Source organism: Macaca mulatta, chromosome 9, assembly GCF_049350105.2.
Source record: "Macaca mulatta isolate MMU2019108-1 chromosome 9, T2T-MMU8v2.0, whole genome shotgun sequence".
NCBI classification, from domain to species: domain Eukaryota; kingdom Metazoa; phylum Chordata; class Mammalia; order Primates; family Cercopithecidae; genus Macaca; species Macaca mulatta.
Window position 1 is genome coordinate 98447653 of NC_133414.1, and position 20244 is coordinate 98467896.

General features: G+C 36.8%; 1 protein-coding gene and 1 pseudogene across 3 annotated transcripts in view; both read right to left on the reverse strand.

Moving 5' to 3' along the window:
• Positions 1-20244, reverse strand: part of PRKG1 (protein kinase cGMP-dependent 1) — a 1342028-nt gene that overhangs the window by 985680 nt on the left and 336104 nt on the right. The window lies entirely within an intron of this gene.
• LOC107000208 (ras suppressor protein 1 pseudogene) lies at positions 2593-12036 on the reverse strand (annotated as a pseudogene). Its single transcript, XR_013397855.1, has one exon. The product of XR_013397855.1 is annotated as a ras suppressor protein 1 pseudogene (transcript).

The following is a 20244-nucleotide window of genomic DNA, read 5'->3' on the forward strand; positions in this document are numbered from 1 at the left end:
TTTATGACAAAGGCACCAAGAGTATATAAGGGGGAAGGGAGAGTCTGTTCAATAGATGGTGTAGGGGAAACTGAATATCCACATGTAGAAGAATGAAATTAGACCCTTATCTCACATCATATACAAAAAAAAACTAAAAATGATTTAAAGAGTAAAATGGAAAGCCGAAAACTATACAACTATTAGAAGAAAACTTAGGGAAAAGGTTCCATGACAGTGGCTTGGGCAATGAATTTTTGGATATGACACCAAAGGCAATGGCAACAAAATCAAAAATAGACAAATTACATCAAAATAAAAAGCATCTACATAGCAAAGAAATAATCAAGAGTGGAAGAGACAATCTGTAGAATCGGAGAAAACATTTGCAAACTATATATCTGTTAAGGGGTTAATACCTAAAATATGTAAGAAACTAAGACAATTTAACAGCAAGAATACAAATAACCCCATTAAAAATGAGCAAAGTCTGTTCCCCAAAAACCTTTTTTGAAATAAAAAATAAATTAAAAAAATAAAATGTACCTAATATCCCCCCAAAATGGGCAAAGTTCCTGAATAGACATTTCTCAAAATAAGACAAACGAATGGCTAACAGGTATATTAAAAAATGCTTGACATCACTAATCATCAGAGAAATGTAAATTAAAATTCCAATGTTGTATCACTTCACACTTGTTAGATTGGCTATGATCAAAAAGACAAAATATAACAAGTATCAGCGAAGATGTGAAGAAAAGGAAATCCTGGTGTACTTTTGGTGTGAATGTAAATTAATACAGCCAGTATGAAAAACAGTATAATGTTTCTTCAAAAGTTAAAAATAGAAGTACCATATAATCCATCAAAGCCAATGTATATATAGTTATATACTAATATACACCAACACTAGGTATATATCCAAAGGAAATGAAATTAGTATCTTGAAGAGATATTTGCACTTCCATGTTCATTGCAGCACTATTCACAATAGCCAAGCTATGGAATCAACTGAAGTGTCCATCAGTGGATGAATGGATACAGAAAATGTCACAAATACGCACAATGGAATACTATTCAACCTTCTAAAAAGAAGGAAATCTTGTCACTTGAGACAACATGGATGAACCTGGAAGACACGACGTTAAGTGAAATAAACCAGGCACAGAAAGAAATTTATTGCATGATCTCACTCATATGTGGAATCTAAAAAAGTTTATCTCACAAAAGTAAACAGTAGAATGGTGGCTACAAGAGGCTGGAGTGGGGAGGGATTTTGGAAGGGGTTAAGATGATATTGATCAAAGGATACAAAATTTCAGTAATGTAGGAGGAATAAAGTCAAGAGATCTATTGTATAACATTGTGACTATGGTTAATAATATTCCTGTGTTCTTGAAAAATGCTAATAGAATGGATGTAAAGTGTTCTCACCACAAAAATGGTAACTACATGTGGTAATGCATATGGTAATTAGCTAGACTTAGTCATTCCACAATGTATATATACTTCAAACTATCATTTTGTGCATGGTAAATACAGTCATGTGCCACATAATGATATTTCGGTCAGCGATGAATCATATATATGACGGAGATCTCAATTAGATTGTAATGCTGTGTTTCTACTGTGTCTTTCTATGTTTAGACATATTTATATACTCATATATTTATCATTGCGTTACAATGACCTAAAATATTCAGTAGAGTAACACACTGTACAGGTTTGTAACCTCGAAGCAATAGGCTGTATTGCATACCTTAAGGGTGCAGTAGGCTATAACATCCAGGCTTTTGTAAGTATACTCTATGATGTTTGCACAATGAAATTACCGAACAATGCATTTCTCTGAACATATCTCTGACCTTAAGTGACATGTCTGTACATGCAATTTTATCTGTTAGTTCTTTCATTTAAAAAAAAAAAAAAATTAAAAAAGAAAAGAAAACCACATTTTTTGCTATCTTGTTTTAGATTACTTTTTTTTTTTTTGAGATGGAGTCTCACTCTGTAGCCCAGGCTGGAGTACAGTGGTGCGATCTTGGCTCACTGTGACCTCCGCCTCCTGAGTTCAAGCAATCCTCCTGCCTCAGGCTGCCGGGTAGCTGGGATTACAGGCGCACACCACCAGGATTGTCTAATTTTTTTTGTATTTTTAGTACAGACAGGGTTTCATCATGTTGGCCAGGCTGCTCATGAACTCCTGACCTCAAGTGATCCACTCACCTCGGCCTCCCAAAGTGCTGGGATTACAGGCGTGAGCCACCATGCCCAGCCTTGTTTTACTTTTCTTTAACCTGACAGTTAACCACTGTTGTTACTTTTTGGGAGCTAGGTAATATTTTTTTAGGTTCTTGATTAAATGGTAAATATTCCACAAGACACATATGCAGTATACATGCTGACTTGATTAATTTTTTGTAACACTTTTGTATTTTTGTAATACTATTTTCATGATCAACACAATAAATAAGAGACAAGTATCTTTGTTTGCAAGAAAACAAAGTTTCCCAAGCATAGTATGATTACATAAGTTTTACTATTTCTTAGCTTCTATGCACTAATTCTAACCTAATGAAAAAAGTTAAGATTTTTATTCTATGTTGAAGAAGATATTTAAGTAACTGTATTAGCACTTAAATAATCTGTGTCCCAAAGATAAAGCACTGGGAAAGCTATTATTTTTAACTCACATGACAGTCAGTGAGCTGAGGCTTGTATTTATGATAAAGAAATCATTATGTTGAAAGTAACTTTTGGTTTTACTCTAGCCTATCATTTCTTGCCCATACATCAAGAAAGAAAATTAGCTATTTTTTAAAGGCAAAGCTAGCAAACTTAAAATGCATCTTGCATATTCTCTGGAGTAATTACTTGAGTATTTTATCCATTAATTTGATAATTTGCAGGATATTAATGAAAAAAAATTTACTACAGAATTGATGTCATTATGCCCCAGAAACTTATTTACTCCTGTCGTCATAATTTTCAGAAATATGTGTCTGGAGAAATTTAAATAGCCGTAGGAATGCCAGACCTTATATCCAGACCCATGCTGATAAACTTGTAACTCTGTTATCTAAAAAGTGCTGTCACTTCAAAAATATGCAAGTTGACTTGAAAATTAAAATGAGGTCAGTAGTTGCATTTAAACTTCTTCCAGTCTTCCTAACTAATTTAAAGTATGAATAGTAAAATAAATTGAGCACTTGCAGACTATTACATTTCAGATATGAATCTGAGTTCTTTAATAGAAACACATAATCATAAGCCTATTCAACTGCTTCAGGTCTAGTGTTATTAGGCAATCCTAGGGACTTAGGTTAATGCTACAAATACCTAGTGCAAAAGTGGGAAACTCCTGACACGTGACACAAGATGAGACAGACCAGCAGCTTTCTAAAGTTGCTGGGCACCTCATCAAAGTCAGTACTCGGAAAACAGTATCCTCTCCCTCTCTTTTCTAAAACCAAAAATACCCTTTTCTCCTTGGCTTAGGCAGGTGCATGTCTCCCAGCAAGTTTCAGCACAGATGGGATGGTTTTCTAACTGCAGTAGGATGGTCGGAGCTGAGACTGGGTTCCTGAGGGAGTCTGCTGTCAGGCCAACGCTGGAGAAACAGGTCTTGTTGGCCCAGATGGGGCTTGCATCTCACAGCAAGTCCCTGCACAGCCAGGAAAGAAACTATAAAACTACTAGAAGAAAATATTGGAGAAACACTACAGGACATTGGTCTGGGTCAAGATTTTTTGGGTAAGACCTCCAAAGTACAAGCGACAAAAGCAAATATAGGAAAATGGAATTACAATAAGCTAAAAAGCTTCTGCATACCAAAGGAAACAATTAACAAAGGGAAGAGACAACCTACAATATCAGAGAAAATATTTGCAAACTATCCATCTGACAAGAGATACATTGAAAAACTTGACGAGCCAGGCATGGTGGCTCACGCCTGTAATCTCAACACTTGGGGAGAATGAGGCAGGTGTATCAATTGAGGTCAGGAGTTCGAGACCAGCCTGGCCAACATGGTGAAACTGTTTCTATTAAAAATACAAAGATTGCTTGAACCCAGGAGGCGGAGGTTGCAGTGAGCAGAGATCATGCCAGTGCACTCCAGCCTGGGTGACAGAGCAAGACTCCGTCTCAAAACAAAACAAAACAAACTCAAACAATTCAATCACTTAAAAAACATCATTATCATCAAATTTAAAACTGGGTAAAAGACCTGAATAGATAGTTCTGGAAAAAAGATCTACAAATGGCAACCAGGTATATTTCAAAAAATGCTCAAAATCACCAATTATTAGGGAAATGCAAATTAAAACCAGAAACAGATATCGTCTCACCCCAGTTCAAATGGCTATAAAAAGACAAAGTACTGGAGAGGATGTAAAGAAAGGGGTTCTCTTTTACACTGTTGGTGGGAATGTAAATTAGTACAATTATTATAGAAAACATTATGGAGATTTCTCGAAAGCCTAAAAAGAGAACTACTACATGATCTAGCTATCCCACTGCTGAAAGGAAATCAGTATATGAACGTGATATCTGCACTCTGGTGTTTACTACAGCATTATTCACAATAGTCAAGATATTCAAGCAACATAAGTGTCTATCAGTGGATACATGGATAAAGAAAATGTGAGATAATACACAGTGGAAGGAATCTCTTCTTTTCTTTTTTTTTTTTTTTTTTCTTTTTTGAGACGGAGTCTCGCCCTGTTGCCCAGGCTGGAGTGGTGCAGTGGCACAATCTCGGCTCACTGCAAGCTCCGACTCCCGGGTTCACACCATTCTCCTGCCTCAGCCTCTCGAGTAGCTGGGACTACAGGCCCCCGCCACCACGCCCGGCTAATTTTTTTTGTTTTTGTATTTTTAGTAGAGACGGAGTTTCACCGTGTTAGCCAGGATGGTCTCGATCTCCTGACCTTGTGATCCGCCCACCTCGGCCTTCCAAAATGCTGGGATTACAGGCGTGAGCCACTGTGCCCGGCCCACAATGGAATCTTAATGGGCCATAACAAAGGATAAAATCTTGTCATTTGCAGCAATGTAGATGGAACTGGAGGTCACTGTGTTAAGTGAAATAAGCACAGCACAGAAAAGACAAACATCACATGTTTGCACTCATACGTGGGAGCTAAAAAGGCAGATCTCATATTGGTTGAAAGTAGAATGGTGGTTACTAGAAGCCTGGAAGGAAAGGAAAGTTGGAGAACAAAGAGTAGTTGGTTAATGGGTGCAAAAGTAAAGAGAGAAGCTATCAGTTCTAGTGTTCAATAATAGAGTATTTTATAGTTACACAGTTAACAATAATTTGTTGTGTATTTCAAAATAGCTAGAAGAATTGTTATATTCCCAACACAAAGAAAAAATAAATGTTTGAGGGGATAGATATCCCAATTACTCTGATTTGATCATTCCACATTGTAGATATGTATCAAAATATCACACACATCCCAAAGATATGTACAACTATGGCATATACATTATTTTATTTTATTTTTTAGACACAGGGACTTGCTTTGTCAGAGTTCAGCTATGTGATTATAACTCACTGTAGCCTCAAACTCCTGGGCTCAAGCAATCTCCTGCCTCAGCCTCCTGAGTAGCTGGGACTACAGGCACGTGCCACCATGCCCGGATAATTAAAAAAATTTTTCTTTGTAAAGACAAGGTCTCTAGACCCGTCTTAGCTTCAAGTGACCCTCCAGCCTTGGTCTCCCAAAGTGCTGGGATTACAGGTGGAAGTCACTGCGTCCAGCCTGACATATCAATTTAGAAAAAACAAAAAGATCATCCTTTTCCAGGCATTGTGAACTTCTTGTAGAATGCAGAAATATATAAGATTTTTATTATTATTATTATTATAACAACCAACCTAATATTCATGAAGGTCTTACTATGTGTATGACACCGTGCTAACTGCATTAATCTATTGCAGTTATTACTTCCATTTTGCAGATGAGAAAAATGAGGTTTAGGGGAGTTAAATAATTTGTTCTTTATTACTCAGCTGGAAATTACTGGAGTCTGAATATAGGTCATCTAATTCTGGAGCTTACACTTTTAATCAGTATTAAACTCTTTAATAACTAAGTCTAATGCTGACTATTTGAAGCAAAAACAACTTCTTGCCCTGATTTTTGTAATCTAGGCTAATTTTTCCACAATGAAGAGATGAAAAAGTAATTATTTCATATAATTTTTGAGGAAACAAATTACTGTGTTATGCATAAATATATCATATCCTAGCAATATTTTATTTGGTAATAGCATGCTCACAAAATCTTTTTGAGGTTTGAGGTTTAAGTTCCACCTCTGTCAATTAGTGTCTTTGTGAAAATAGAAGTGGTTTATTGATTTTTGTTTTGTTTTGTTGTTAACATCACTGAGCATCTACTTTTCCATATGTAAGTGAATCTAACAAATGAATATAATGACAATAAAAATGTCTACTATTTAGTTTCCATAGGGATTAAATGAGATAATGTATATAAAGTACTTAGGTCAGTGCTCAGCATATTGTAACTGCTCAATAAATGCTTTCAAATAATTTAAACATTGAGCATTAAAATAACAGTAATAATATTTGGTTGTTAGGAAGAGTATAAAGAAAAGTCAACCTTAGTGTGCATGAGCTTTTGAGGAGTAGAAAGAAAGGTACCCTTTAAGAAAATTACATTTAATGTGGTTAAATTACATTTAATTCAAGCTAGTAGTACTGTATCTAATTTGATAGACCTTAGTTTTTAAATAGGTCATCTAAATAACGGTCTTTCTGCAAAACCTCAGGAGATCCAAGTTTTAAAATACTATATTCTATTAAATTAGATGATGGATATCTAAGACAGCACACTTCTTGGCACATAGGCCTCAGAAAATGCTAGAACATATGCTAGTGAAAGTGTAGTTATTTATTCTATTACTATTATCTCGTTCTGTCTGTATCTGTATTTTCTCTGCTTCTCTGAGGCACTAAAATGAGAGCCTCACAATTGCCCAGGGAAGCAAGTTCTTGGACCTGGAAAGGCTGCAGAATCAATTTCAGGGTCAGACAGTTTTGTTTGATTTTTACAATCTAGAGACCAGCCTCATGTCAAACTGCAGAAAGAAACACATTCCAGATTTACACAAGGGTTAGAGAAAGACTGACTGACTGCATTTGCTCAAGATGACTCTCAGGATGAGAGATACACTTTTTTTTTTTTTTTTTTTTTTAAACATTGATGCCAAACCTTCTTTTAGTAACGTAGAAAAGCACAGCTGTCACTGGCCTCAGGACTGACAAGCAAAATGCAGAGATTCCCTTTTTCCAGCTGAGATCATCTCCAGGTAAAGAATTACTCAACCAGGAATGGGAAGGTGGAAATTGTACAGTCCTGAACTGTCGAATATGGTGGCTTCACATAGCAACTGAGATCTTGAAATGAGGTTAATCTAATTGAGACACGCTATAAATGCAAAATATACACCGAATGACAAAGACTTTGTGTGAAAAATAGAATTTAATGTGATGCAAGATTTCCTAAGACTCACCATCTGTGGCTTACTAGCATTTATTTTATTTATTTTTTAATTTTTAATTTTTGAGGGTACATAATAAGTGCATGTATCTATAAGTCACATGAGATATTTTGATACAGGCATGCAATGCATAATAATCACATCAGGGTAAATAGGGTGTCCATCACCTCAAGCATTTATCTTTTGTGTTTCAAGCAATCCAAATATACTCTTAGTTATTTTTAAATGAAGAATTACATTAATTTTTACTACAGTCACCCTGTTGTGCTAGCAAATACTAGGTCTTATTTATTCTTTCTAACTGTTTTTCGTTCCCATTAACCATCCCCCCGCTACTACCCTTCCCGACCTCTGGTAACCATTCTTCTACTGTCTATCTCCATGAGTTCAACTGGTTTTAATTTTTAGCTCTCACAGATAAGTGAGAACATGTGATGTTTGTCTTTCCGTGCCTAGCTTATTTCACTTAACATAGGCTAGCATTTATACTGCATATTTTTAACTATAATTAGGTTCTGTAGAGTCTAAAAAGGGAAGTCATTTCATCTACTTTATAGATAAGAATAAGTATGGTTAATAGTTATTGTATGCTTCCTATGTGCCATGTGCTGTGCAAAGCATGTTTCATTCATAATTTCATTTAATCTTGCTCTATTAAAAAGTTACACGCTTAACTCCATTTTATAGATGAGCTAACTGAGTCTTGGAGGATTTAACATGCTTAAGATTACACAGCTGAAGCCTAGTTATGTAAAGAGGTCGGTTTGACTTCAAAGACCACACTAATACTAACTTTTTTCTATGGTCTCCCATTGAATCATTTGTGGAAAAAGCACTGAATTGCATTATATATACAAAAAAATTAAACAAAATGTTTTTATAATTCCTCTAAATCTCTGTGTGGTACAAGGATATCTTCTTGCAGATAGATAGTTCTTCTGAAGTATCTGACCTTATCTGCTTCCTAGAAAATGCAGTCAAGTTGCAAATAAGGTACAGTGTTTTTTTCTGTTACTGAATAAAACAATTTGGGTCAAATTGTACCTGAAGGTACTTAGAATCCAATTATAGTTGATTCCTTGTTAAATCACTTATGCTAGTAACTGAACTTGTTAAAAGAGTAATTCCCAAGTATTTAAGGATAGAATGTTGATTTATAAAATACATTTTGCCTTTTATTGTATGTCTTTATTTTTCACGGGCACATTGTATTTATTGGAGAGACAGAGCAAGAAAGGACAGAAGTATTGGTGAGAGAAGAAGCCAGAGGCCCAGCCAATGTCCACCCCTTATTTGTTACTGACTGTCAGGTGTTTCCAGCTAATCTTTTTTGATTTGTGATTATTCTTTTTTGGTTGTTCTGGATTTGCCTGCATATGCTGCCATGGAAGTACTCATATGTCTCGGAGCGGACACATTCAAACACACAGGACACACCAAGCTGGAACTGGCCAGCAACTGGGGTAACCCAGGGGCTGTTCTCCACTTTGAATACCTTCTTCTGACCAGTTAAATATAAGTTTCCTAGTTCTGGGGGCGGAAGGGTCAGGCAGTTGCCCCGAATGTGGAGTTCTTTAAGTTGGGTAAGCTCCCCAGTTTCCCTAGGCTGCAAGATCAGGTTGTTATCCCTAAAGCTGGGTATCTGCAACTTTGTGAGCTTCCTAATATCTGGTTGCAGGATTTCAAAATCATTGTCACTTACCAAAGAGTGCACAGAAGGTGGTAAGGTAGATGAAGTTTCCAGGAAGAGAATTTTCATTCAAAGTGTACATCAAGTTCAGAAGGTCAAGAGCTGGGTAGAAAGCAAAATCTTTCAGGCAAAGTATTTAGCCCATTCATGCCCAGGTTCATGTGTTTGAGTTTCTGAAGGCTGCTGATCTGTGTGGGCAACTCCTCAATTTGGCTATTAAGGAAGTTGAGCACTTCCAAATTCTTCAGTTCTGCTGTGTTTAGTGGCACCACTGCAAGCATGTTATGGCTGAGGACCAGCTGTATGGTATGGGATAAGGAAAATGTGCCATTGACATACAGCATGTTGGAGATGACCTAGTCACCATGTCCACTTCCTGGCTGTCCACAAACTTTTTCAGAATCTTGGACATGGTCGCGAAGAGCAGCACCTAACAGCATGGGCATGGAATGACAGACTGCAGCAGGATGCACTTTTATTGTACTTCTGAAGCTATTTACATTTATTTGCTAGAAGAGCAACCTTTCTTTTTGAACTTGGCCAAATGTACAAAGCCATGGTTATCTGAATACTTATTTTATGACAGGGTAGTGATTAGGGAGATGGTCAACACGTTTTGGTAGAAAGATGCCTGGGAGATAAATTCCAGACTGAAACTGGAACTGTATCCTCATCTGTATGCTACTTCTAAAAGACGGACATTGTCTAATAACTGAGAGTAAAGAATCTCCTTTCTGTTCACCAGTTTATGTGCCTAAAGTAGTGACAATAAATTGACAGTAGTCCACAGATCAGAAAGGAAGGAAAAACAGCAAACAAAGACCACTACAAACCCAGCAATAGCACAAAGCAGGCCCAAAATTGTTAACTAGGTCAAAGAATAATGTTCTTGGTTCCTTTCTTCTAGGGATCTATAAAATAGTTCAAATATGTTGTTTCACTTATCTGTACACTTCTTCCCTGGAGGAATAGAGATTGGTAGAGATTCCCATTCAGCAACAGATAAAATGGAAGCAGAAAAGAGAGCACTGACTTGGCCCAAGTCCGTTAACTAGTTTGTAATAGCTGCTCAAAGCACTCAAAATCTCCTTCAAGGGAGTATGTGGAAAACCCAGTGAATTCTGAGCTATCTAGGAAGCTTTCAAAGAAGAGAATTCAGAATTCACAAGAATGTGTAAGAATCCAATTTGAGACTGTATATTTTAACAAAATTGTCACAAATTTTCATGGTATATGCTTATAAAAAGAAATGGCAAGGATAATACTATAGTTAGCCAGCAGTTATGCATGAAGTGTTATTACAGAAATTATTTAACTGCCATGGGAAATGTCCTGACTTAAGACAAAATGAAAGCAAATCGACAGTGTAGGACTTCTGTCAACAAAATGAAGAGAAGAAATTTAAGCTGAGATTCTAAGCAATTTATCAAGATAGCCTCTAATTTAAAATATGTCAAACTGATCACAGAGAAACTTTTACAAAATACTCAAGAATTTCAGCTTATTTAAACATAATATACTCTAGCTTTCCTCCTCTGTTGAAGATTTTTATGAAAAAAAAATCTGGCGATAAAAGTAATCTTTAAATCTGGTGTCATGATTCCTTGTCCTTGGAATTTCCCTCTGCTTTCCCTACTCTACATTCAGATGCCTGACAGTGTTAACTCCTCACCAGACTCTGCCCCTTTATGCAATCCTCTTCAGTATTTCCATAGCATTAAAAGTCTTTACCATATACTAATCTTTTACTTATTTATTCTTACATAATCTTAAAAACCTATCTATATTGAAAACTGTCATATAATGATACTAGTCAGTATCATTTGGGTCCTTATCAATGCTTTGACACCATGCTAAATGTGCTAACTGTTTTACATGGACCATTTTATTTAATCTTCATGATACTCTAGTGAGGTAGGCACATTCATCATCCTCATTTTACATCCCTAGAAAAGTAAAAGCTTACCAAATCCTTATGACATTTTATCTTTAGAAAGTGAGACTGGAAGAGGACCTTGGATGCTAGGCTAAGAAACATAAATTTCCATATTTTCACACATCAGGCAGATATCTACTGAATGCCTATCATGTCACAGTCTCTGAACAAAAGGCTGAGGACACATAAGTAAGTCAAGTATAATTTCTGTTTCCAAAGAGTTCCGAGTCTAGTGGATAATTTGGCTAGGGAAACATACAATTACAATTATTGGATCAAATAAGCTACACTATAAAGTGTGTAGGAGGTACCACAGCACAGAGGATGAAAGGATTAAATCAGAGGAGGTTTTGCAGAAGATGTTTGGGCTGGCTTGTGGAATGGTTAGGAAAGAAGAAAAAGAATGGCAGGTACAAATGCCGATTGCAGGAGAGAGTGTGGTGAGACAGGCTAGATCAGGTATGCTAGAGGAACAGATAGTTCAGGTTTTGGAGACCCTGGCATAACCTGGCTAAATAATCCAGACTTTATTCTATAGGAAATAGAAGGCATTGATGGATTGTTAAGTAACAGGGAACTGCTGGTGAGGAGCATGGTGACAGGAGTTGCAATGTTCAGAATCAACACCAGGCTATCCTTGACTTTCTCTATGAGTTTCCCATTGTTCATCTTCCTTGTCCTTGAAGTCTCACCTGTCCTGGCCTCCCTACTACTCTGGGCTCTTTACAATTTTACTCTTTATGTTAGTTGCTTCTTTCCCTTTCAACTAATTTGAGATGTCACCAGTTTATTCTGTTTAGGATTTATTATATGTATTTAATGTCATTTACACATAAGGAGAGCCAAGGCTGTTTGTGTGTGTTAGGAATGAACTAAGATGAATAAGACATAACTCCTGTTCTTTCAATAAAATTGCGGGTTACTAATTTTAATCTTCAAATCAAATATTTGTGACTACTTTATATTTTTCTCTCTTGAATACTAAGTTAGTTTTGCCCACATGTGACTCTTGATTGACTTGTAAAATATCTGTAGTATGTAGGTCGTAAGAGGGGAAAACACTCATAAAAATTAAACACATAAACACCATGTATATAAAAAATTCAGCAATAGTTCGGTGTATAGTTGGTGCTTGCAAATTGTGTAAATTGAATCTGAATCTAAAGTGCTGTTGGCTAGCAGAATTTCAGTCCCTGTGATACCTGCAGGACAGGTGTGAAGGGGAAAAATTAAAGGACCTTTCTTACCCATTAAATTATATCTTGTAGGCAGACACCTACCAACTTACCTGACAATGGAGATCACCAGCTACTTGCAACTGGGCTGCAGATTATGTGTGGGAAGATTTCTTGGCTATCAGAAAAAGTCAAGAGTTCATTTTATGCACCCAGCTCAAAAAAAGTTTAACTATCCACTCACTTTTGTACAATATCTCAAGCCTCATTCAGAATAAAAAAAGCCATGTCATGAGTTGGTGACAGCTGTGTCAAGTTTTCTGTAATAGTCCTTGAAAAGAAACTTTGAAATGTATTAATATTTGAAACTAGAGTGTCCTAAATTTGGAGTCTTGCTCTTGTCGTCCAGGCTAGAGGGCAATGGCATGATCTCAGCTCACTGCAACTCCACCTCCGGGGTTCAAGTGACTGTCCTGCCTCAGCCTCCTGAGTAGCTGGGATTACAGGTGCCTGCCACCACGTCTGGCTGATTTTTGTATTTTTAGGAGAGATGGTGTTTTACCATGTTGGCCAGGCTGGTCTCGAACTCCTGACCTTGTAATGCGCCTGCCTCTGCCTCCCAAAGTGCTGGGATTACAGGTGTGAGCCACCACATCCGGCCCCAACTTTGTCTTAAGAACAAAATATTGCTTACATGATCTAAGAACTCTTCATTCTATAAAGTAATAAAGTCACACATTTGTCAGCTTTAATAATATAAACACAGCTTTCATTTGATTTATCATAATTATTTCTTTACTTTTTTTGTTCAACCATCAAAGTAGTATCTCATGTATTAGCTCTGAAAGTCTCCATACAAACTTTACCCAAAGAGACATTTGAATAAAATTCTTAAAGAGAATCTCTCTTAGATTTTCTTGTGTCCATTCAAAATGAGATAAACTCAAAAGTTCATTGAAAACAGAATGGTTATTTCTACTCCATCCTTCTGTTAGTCATATTGTAAAGGCTCTGGGAATGTTACTGGTTAGTGTTTTCATTGATCCTCTTGTGATTAACCTCATCTATCCCTGACATGGAGGGTAAACCCAATTATAGGAGATTTTGGAAGAACAAATATCAAATTAAGTGTGATATAAACAGGCTACAAAACTCTGAAGATACGGATTAGATGCAGACAAATGAGTTATCCAAATAGGACCTGCTCATCTCTACACAAAATTTTATCACTTCTCCCTCTTGACTGAAATGCTCACTATATAATTGTGCAGCTTTCTCTCAAATCCCTGTGCATAACTATTCTGATATATAATTCTTTCTAATATCATATATTTATGCAAAACCTCTAGGACAGTAGAAATATCATTGAAATTGACCCACAACTGAATTATCTTTGCCATTTATTGGCTATGTGGTCTCAGGAAAGTTACTTAGATAATCCATGCTGTATTTTCCCACAGGATTGCTTGTAAGGATTAAATGGGATAGTCAATGCCTAGACCAAATTCAAAATATAGTAAGAACTCAATAAATGGCCCCTCTTACCAATAAAATTCCAGATTAGTATTCAAGACATCCTACCTTACTATAAAAATACTGTGGTCACATATTCTCTTTCTTAAAGTTTCTTTATTATTTATAACTTTTACACTAAATTTGTTCAAAGCTGGATTTATTAGAACAACAAATGTCACCTGTTACATTTGCTTATTTGCACCCATATATTCAGCATAACCAATCACCTCTCACGTGAGCAATTAGAAAACTCATTACACTTCTAAAGTCAAGGTCATTAAATTTTTCAATACATTACAATTGTGACTTGCTGGAAGAACAGTGACGACTGTTTCCTTTTTCGTCTCATGTTATGAAATCTCAAGAAATCAATCAGTTTTTTTGATTACAAAAAGTTCCTTTATTTGGACATAATATTGAAATAACTTGTCAGAATGTTAAGAGCTCAATACTCATTTCTCCTAATTGCTTTGAATAGTAGTACAGAATCTCATTACAAACTTTGTTCTCTACTGTAATGTAGTTTGAAAATCATACCCCAGCCAAGTTAATATTTGCTCATTCAATTTTTCTAGTAGTTACAGTCGTTTTGGAAAAATGGCATGAGTAGAAACCAACCCAAGGGCATAGATGTGAGACCAATGGAGACATACAGTTAGAACTACAGAACTTGATGAGGTCCTGCTAGCTGTCACATGTTGAAAACTTAAATGGCCATTTCCGAGACAGTGTAATCATATGAAAATTTCACAGAGTCCACAAAGTCAGTTCTCATAAGAAAAGTCAATGGGCAGCTCAGAAATAGAATCTCACCTTTTATTTCTATCACTTGTTTTTCTTGGATGAATGCTTACTTCCTGTATGATGAATGTTCATAATTCTTTTTAGTTGTCAGTAGTTATCCAAGTTTCCTAAGCAATGTACTTAGAAGATGGCAACCAAGGGAAGAGAGTTGAATATTGCAATTGAAACAGCTTGCAAAAGAGTTGATCTGATGTGTATTTCATCATCCACATAATTGTTACTGTACTGCTTGGTAATTAGCTGTGAATGATAAGTGGTTCATGTAAATGAGCATATTGCAACTATTACTAATATAGAAATCTTTTGTAAGACCTTAGAATTTACAAACTGTGTTCACATGCATTATCCCATTTAATTAATTTCACCTTTATCTTTTTTTTTTTCCTGCCAACTCCAGCATTTCAGGGATCAGCTAGAGGAAAAACAGCATGTGATCATATTACAGAGGGACTCGGAGATTCTCAGCATCCCTGAGGGATGTTTGTGGTTTAATAAATATTGAGGGAGATGTAAAACCTCTGCCACCTGGAAAGCCCGGGCTCTACCATGACATTACTCTGTGACCTTGCACAACATTCTTAAGTACATAAACATGTACATACATGTACACAAATATATCTGTGTATTAAAGTTTCTGAATCAAAGTTTTCTCATTCGTAAAAAGGTGAGGACCAGCCTGCCACATGTCAAGAAAGATTAGACCTCATTATACTTCTTGTTTGTGTCCTTTACCAGTTGCTGCACAGACTGAATACAGTAGGCAGCTCTTATCCATGAGTTCCACACCCATGGATTCATCCAAATGCAAATCAAAACTATTCAGAAAAATGTTTTCATGAAATTCCAAAAAGCAAAACTTGAATTTGCCACGTGCCAAGTACTACAGTGAATCCATGAGAATGAAGTGGTATGTAGGCCTTTTATTTGGTATTATAAGTAATCTAGAGATGATTTAAGGTATACAGGGGGATGTGTCCAGGTTATATGCAAATATTATGCTATTTTGTTTAGAGAAATGGGCACCTGCAAATTTTGGTATCTGCACTGGGTCCTGGAACCAATCCCCCATGGACACCAAGAGACAACTCTATAAGGCTACATACTACCGAAGTCAGAATTAAGAAGCATTTGTCTTATTTCTTTTCCATCTCAGTCTTTAACCTATAGGAAAGAGAACACTTCTTTCTCATGCTGGAAGGTCCAAAGAAGTTACTCTGATTATTCCTGGTTCATCCCTTTGAGAAATGAGGACAGATAATGAGGTCTAATCTTTCTTGACATAGGGCAGGCTAGACTTTGTAGTAAAATTCATCCATAAAAGCAAAGTAAAATAAGATGGAATAGACTGAATAGGAGGGGAGAGAGGGAAAAGGAAGGGTAGAACCGTGTCTTACTCTTTACTCATCTAGAAAAGGGAATAGATGTATTGAAGCCAGAATTCAGTAAGCTTGCCTCTCTCTTACAGGGTCAATCTGACACAGATTCTCAGGTTACGGCCCTTCTTCCCAAACATTATTTAGGTTTAGACTTTGCCCAAGACTCCACAAATTAAAATTTAATCCAGAATATCAGCTGAGGAAGAATGTTCTATATGACTCAAAAACAATCCCACATACACATACCCTACACTAACACACACACACAGACACACACACACAATCACACACACTGCAACTTAATGGGAAGTGTGTTTGTCTCTTTCTTTATCAATCTGGAATAATGATATCAGCCCATGTCACAAGATTATGACAAAACTAAACTGAGATAATGAAACATTACAATTACCAACTGCTAAAGGAATGCTGTTAGATAATATTGCCCATAAATTAAATGTCACCATATGGCCTTCAGATTAGTTCCATAGTGAAAAACTTGGCAGTATGTCCTACCAAAGAGTGAGCTTTTACAGTGAGAATAAAATTGTGTACCCCACTATTTGAGGGCTAGAAATAGTCTATTTGTGAAGGTTCATTCATCAGCTATGAGTCTATAAGTAAGTTTAGGTATATGTTTATATAAACACTGAAATACACATACACATACACACACATCCATCTGAACACTCCCTATGTTTGTTTATATATGTCTCTATGTCATTGTAATTTTAATATGGTCCTTCACACATGTGCAGAACCAGCTGTTTCTATCATCCTTTCTCACCTACCCCTGCCTCATTTGACATGAAATGTTATACCTCATCTCAGAGTGCACATTAATCAGATTTACAGTCTTCATATAATGATCATTCCCACCCATTAGGACTTCTGGGTCACCCTGATAGTGAGTTGGCTGCCTCTCACTCTGGGGCTATTTGTCATAGTGCAGTTTTCCTTAGAAGATGCAGTTCTGCCATAACTATTAACTCTAACACTATTGTAAAAGAATGTTGAGTGAGAGTTTTGTAGTTTTCATTTTCCAGCTATTTTTCTATTCCATCATAGATGCCAATGAATGACCATATTCTAGGAAAGATAAGGGAATACCTAGAGCTTGGTCATGAGCACAGGGGAATGGGTCCACTCAGGTTGTTGCAAAGAGACCTAAAAGATATCAGGAAGGGCTGGGAGTAGTGGCTCACACCTGCAATCCCAGCACTTTTGGAGGCTGAGGTGGGTGGATCGCCTGAGGTCAGGAGATGGAGACCAGCCTGAGCAACATGGAGAAACCCCATCTCTACTAAAAATACAAAATTAGTCAGGCGTGGTGGCGCATGCCTGTAATTACAGCTACTCGGGAGGCTGAGCAGGAAAATCACTTGAACCCGGGAGGCGGAGGTTGCGGTGAGCCGAGATCATGCCATTGCACTCCAGTCTGGGAAACAAGAGTGAAACACCATCTCAAAAAAAAAAAAAAAAAAAGAAGAAGATATCAGAAAGAAGGCCTACGTGACCCTTCCCCCAGGCCCTCCTTTCCATAGTATGTTTACTTTTCAGAAGAACCTCTGATGAAATCCAAGTGTTTTGTGACAGGCAGATGATCATCTTCTCCTTGTCTAATGACATGGAAATCAGAACAAGCCAACACAGATGGTGAAATAAAAAGATAAAGCAAATTTGGTTGGTTGAACCTACATTTTGCAATGCTACAAATTTATGAACACTTTTGGTCAAGCAGCCATTCATTGTGATTCATGGAGATCTAAGGTACCGGCGCTCAAATTCCAAACTTCTGTCTTTCCCAAAGTGGGCCAGTGAATACTTCTTCACCTGTTATACACAAATGTCAAGCAACTGCCAATGTTCTCCAGGGACAAGTTAGTTAGTAATATGAGACACTGAATGAAAGAAACAGTTACACTGAACTGTTCCATGTAGCTGAACACACCATCTAAGTGCTAACAGGCTTGCTGAGGAAGTGACCTTATTCAGCAAATATTTTTTGAGAACTCATGACACTGAAGGATACAAAGATGGGTATGAGACAAATTCTGGTTTCCAGAAGCTTACAGTTGAGCACAGACAATCAAACTTGCACATAAATAATCACAGACCAAGGCAGTATGTAATAAACACCCTCAAGAGAGATACAAAATGGTTAAGAGCTAAAAAGAGGGAGGATCTTTTTACTGTTCAAGTATTTTAAGAAAGATTTCATGGAGGAGGTGCCTTTTGAACTTGACCCAGAGAAATGCTTACTATGTGAAAAGTGCTGTACACACTCCTCATTCCCTTTTTCCGCACCCATAATGACCTTTTCTCAGATGCACACTCTGCTTCTTCTGGTCCGAGATCTGCACAGGCTGGAAACAGCCTTCTTGTCTCAACCTAACCTAACACCTATACCTCAGGGAAGCCATTTGTGACTCAAAAATGAAACCCGATCACCCTGCTAGCATAGCAGTTTGCACCTGTCTTTCCCGCACCAACTATAATGTGCAATTTTGCATTCATTTGGGTGACCTTTTAATATTAAGAACTGCCTACCCACCTGGACAGCAAGTTCCATAAGGAGGGCACCTTGTCTCATTTGTTCAATGCCATATCCTTACAACTAGCCGCAAGCACCCATAGAAGGCACTCAGTAACATTGGCCATATGTTTAAGTGACTGACATGAGAAAAAAGTATACAGTTAAGAAACACTGAAGGCTAAACAGGAAATAGTTACATAGTAGCCAAAAAATAAAAATATAGGTATAGTGAAAAGTCAGCCAAGTATAAGAGGCCACACTATCGAATGTGAATTTTTACTTATCCTTCCATGAACTCTTCCTGAATCTCACCAGCCAGGACACATTCCTGCTTCTAAGTACTTTCTGCATTTTCTATGGAATGATTTCTGTTAATCTTGTTCTTCATTAAACTGTGTGAGGACAGAAAAACTTCTTATTCATGTTTATACCCTCCATAGCCCAGAGCACAATGTTCATAATAGGTTCTTTTTACAAGCATAATTTTGTTATATAGATATATCGTGTAGTGGTGAAGTCTGGCCTTTTAGAGTATCCATCACCTGAATAATGTACATTATACCCATTAGGTAATTTCTCAACATCCATTCCACATTCTACTCCCTCACCTTTCAGTTTCCAATGCCTATCATTCTACACTCTATGTCCATGTGTACACATTAGTTATTTCTCACTAATAAGTGAGAACACACAGTACTTTTCTGTTTCTGAGTTGTTTCCCTTAAGACAATGACCTCCGGTTCCATTCATGTAGTAGAAAAAGACACGATTTCATTCTTTTCTATGACTGAGTAGTACTCCACTGTACACATGTTTAGCACATTTTCTTTATTCAATCATCTGTTGATGGACAGTTAGGTTGATTCCATATTTTTACTATTATGAATACTGTTGCAATAAACATACAAATGCAGGTATCTTCTTGATATAACAATTTTTTTTTTCCTTTGGGTAGATACTCAGTAGTGGGATTGCTGGGTTGAATGGTAGTTCTATTTGTAGTTATTTGAGAAATCTCAATACTGTTTTCCAAAGAGGTTGTACTAACTTATATTCTCACCAATTGTGTATGAGTGTTCCATTTTCTCTGCATCCTCATCAACATCTGTTATTTTTTGTATTTTTACTAATAGCTATCCTGACTGGTATAAGATGCTAACTCATTGTGGTTTTAATTTGCCCTTTTCTGATGATTAGTGATAAGCATTTTTCATATGCTTGCTGGCCATTTGTATATCTCCTTTTGAAAAATACATATTCATGTCCTTTGCCCACTTTTTAATGGGATTTTTTTGTTGTTGTTGCTGTCATTTGGTTGTAGGAGTTCCTTGTAAATTCCAGATATTAGTATTCTGTTGGATGAATAGTTTGCAAGTATTTTCTCCCATTCTGTAGGCTCTCTGTTCATTCTGTTGATTATGTAATCCAATAGGAGTTTATAAAAGACACTAGGATTTGAAAGATATTTGTGTTGGTTACTAAGATATTGCCTCTTAGCTCTAAACCCATCCTTCTGTTCTTTGTTTTCTGATGCAGATCCCATGGTTCAGCAAACTACATTTGCTGCACTTGAACAACTGGAAGACTGTTCACATCTGCCAGAAGAAACCCTGGGGAAGGCAAGAAAGCAAGAGGAGGGAGAAGGAACTTACCCCTTCCTGCTTGGCTGTCCTTTTTCATTACATTACCCCAGGATTAGAACTTCA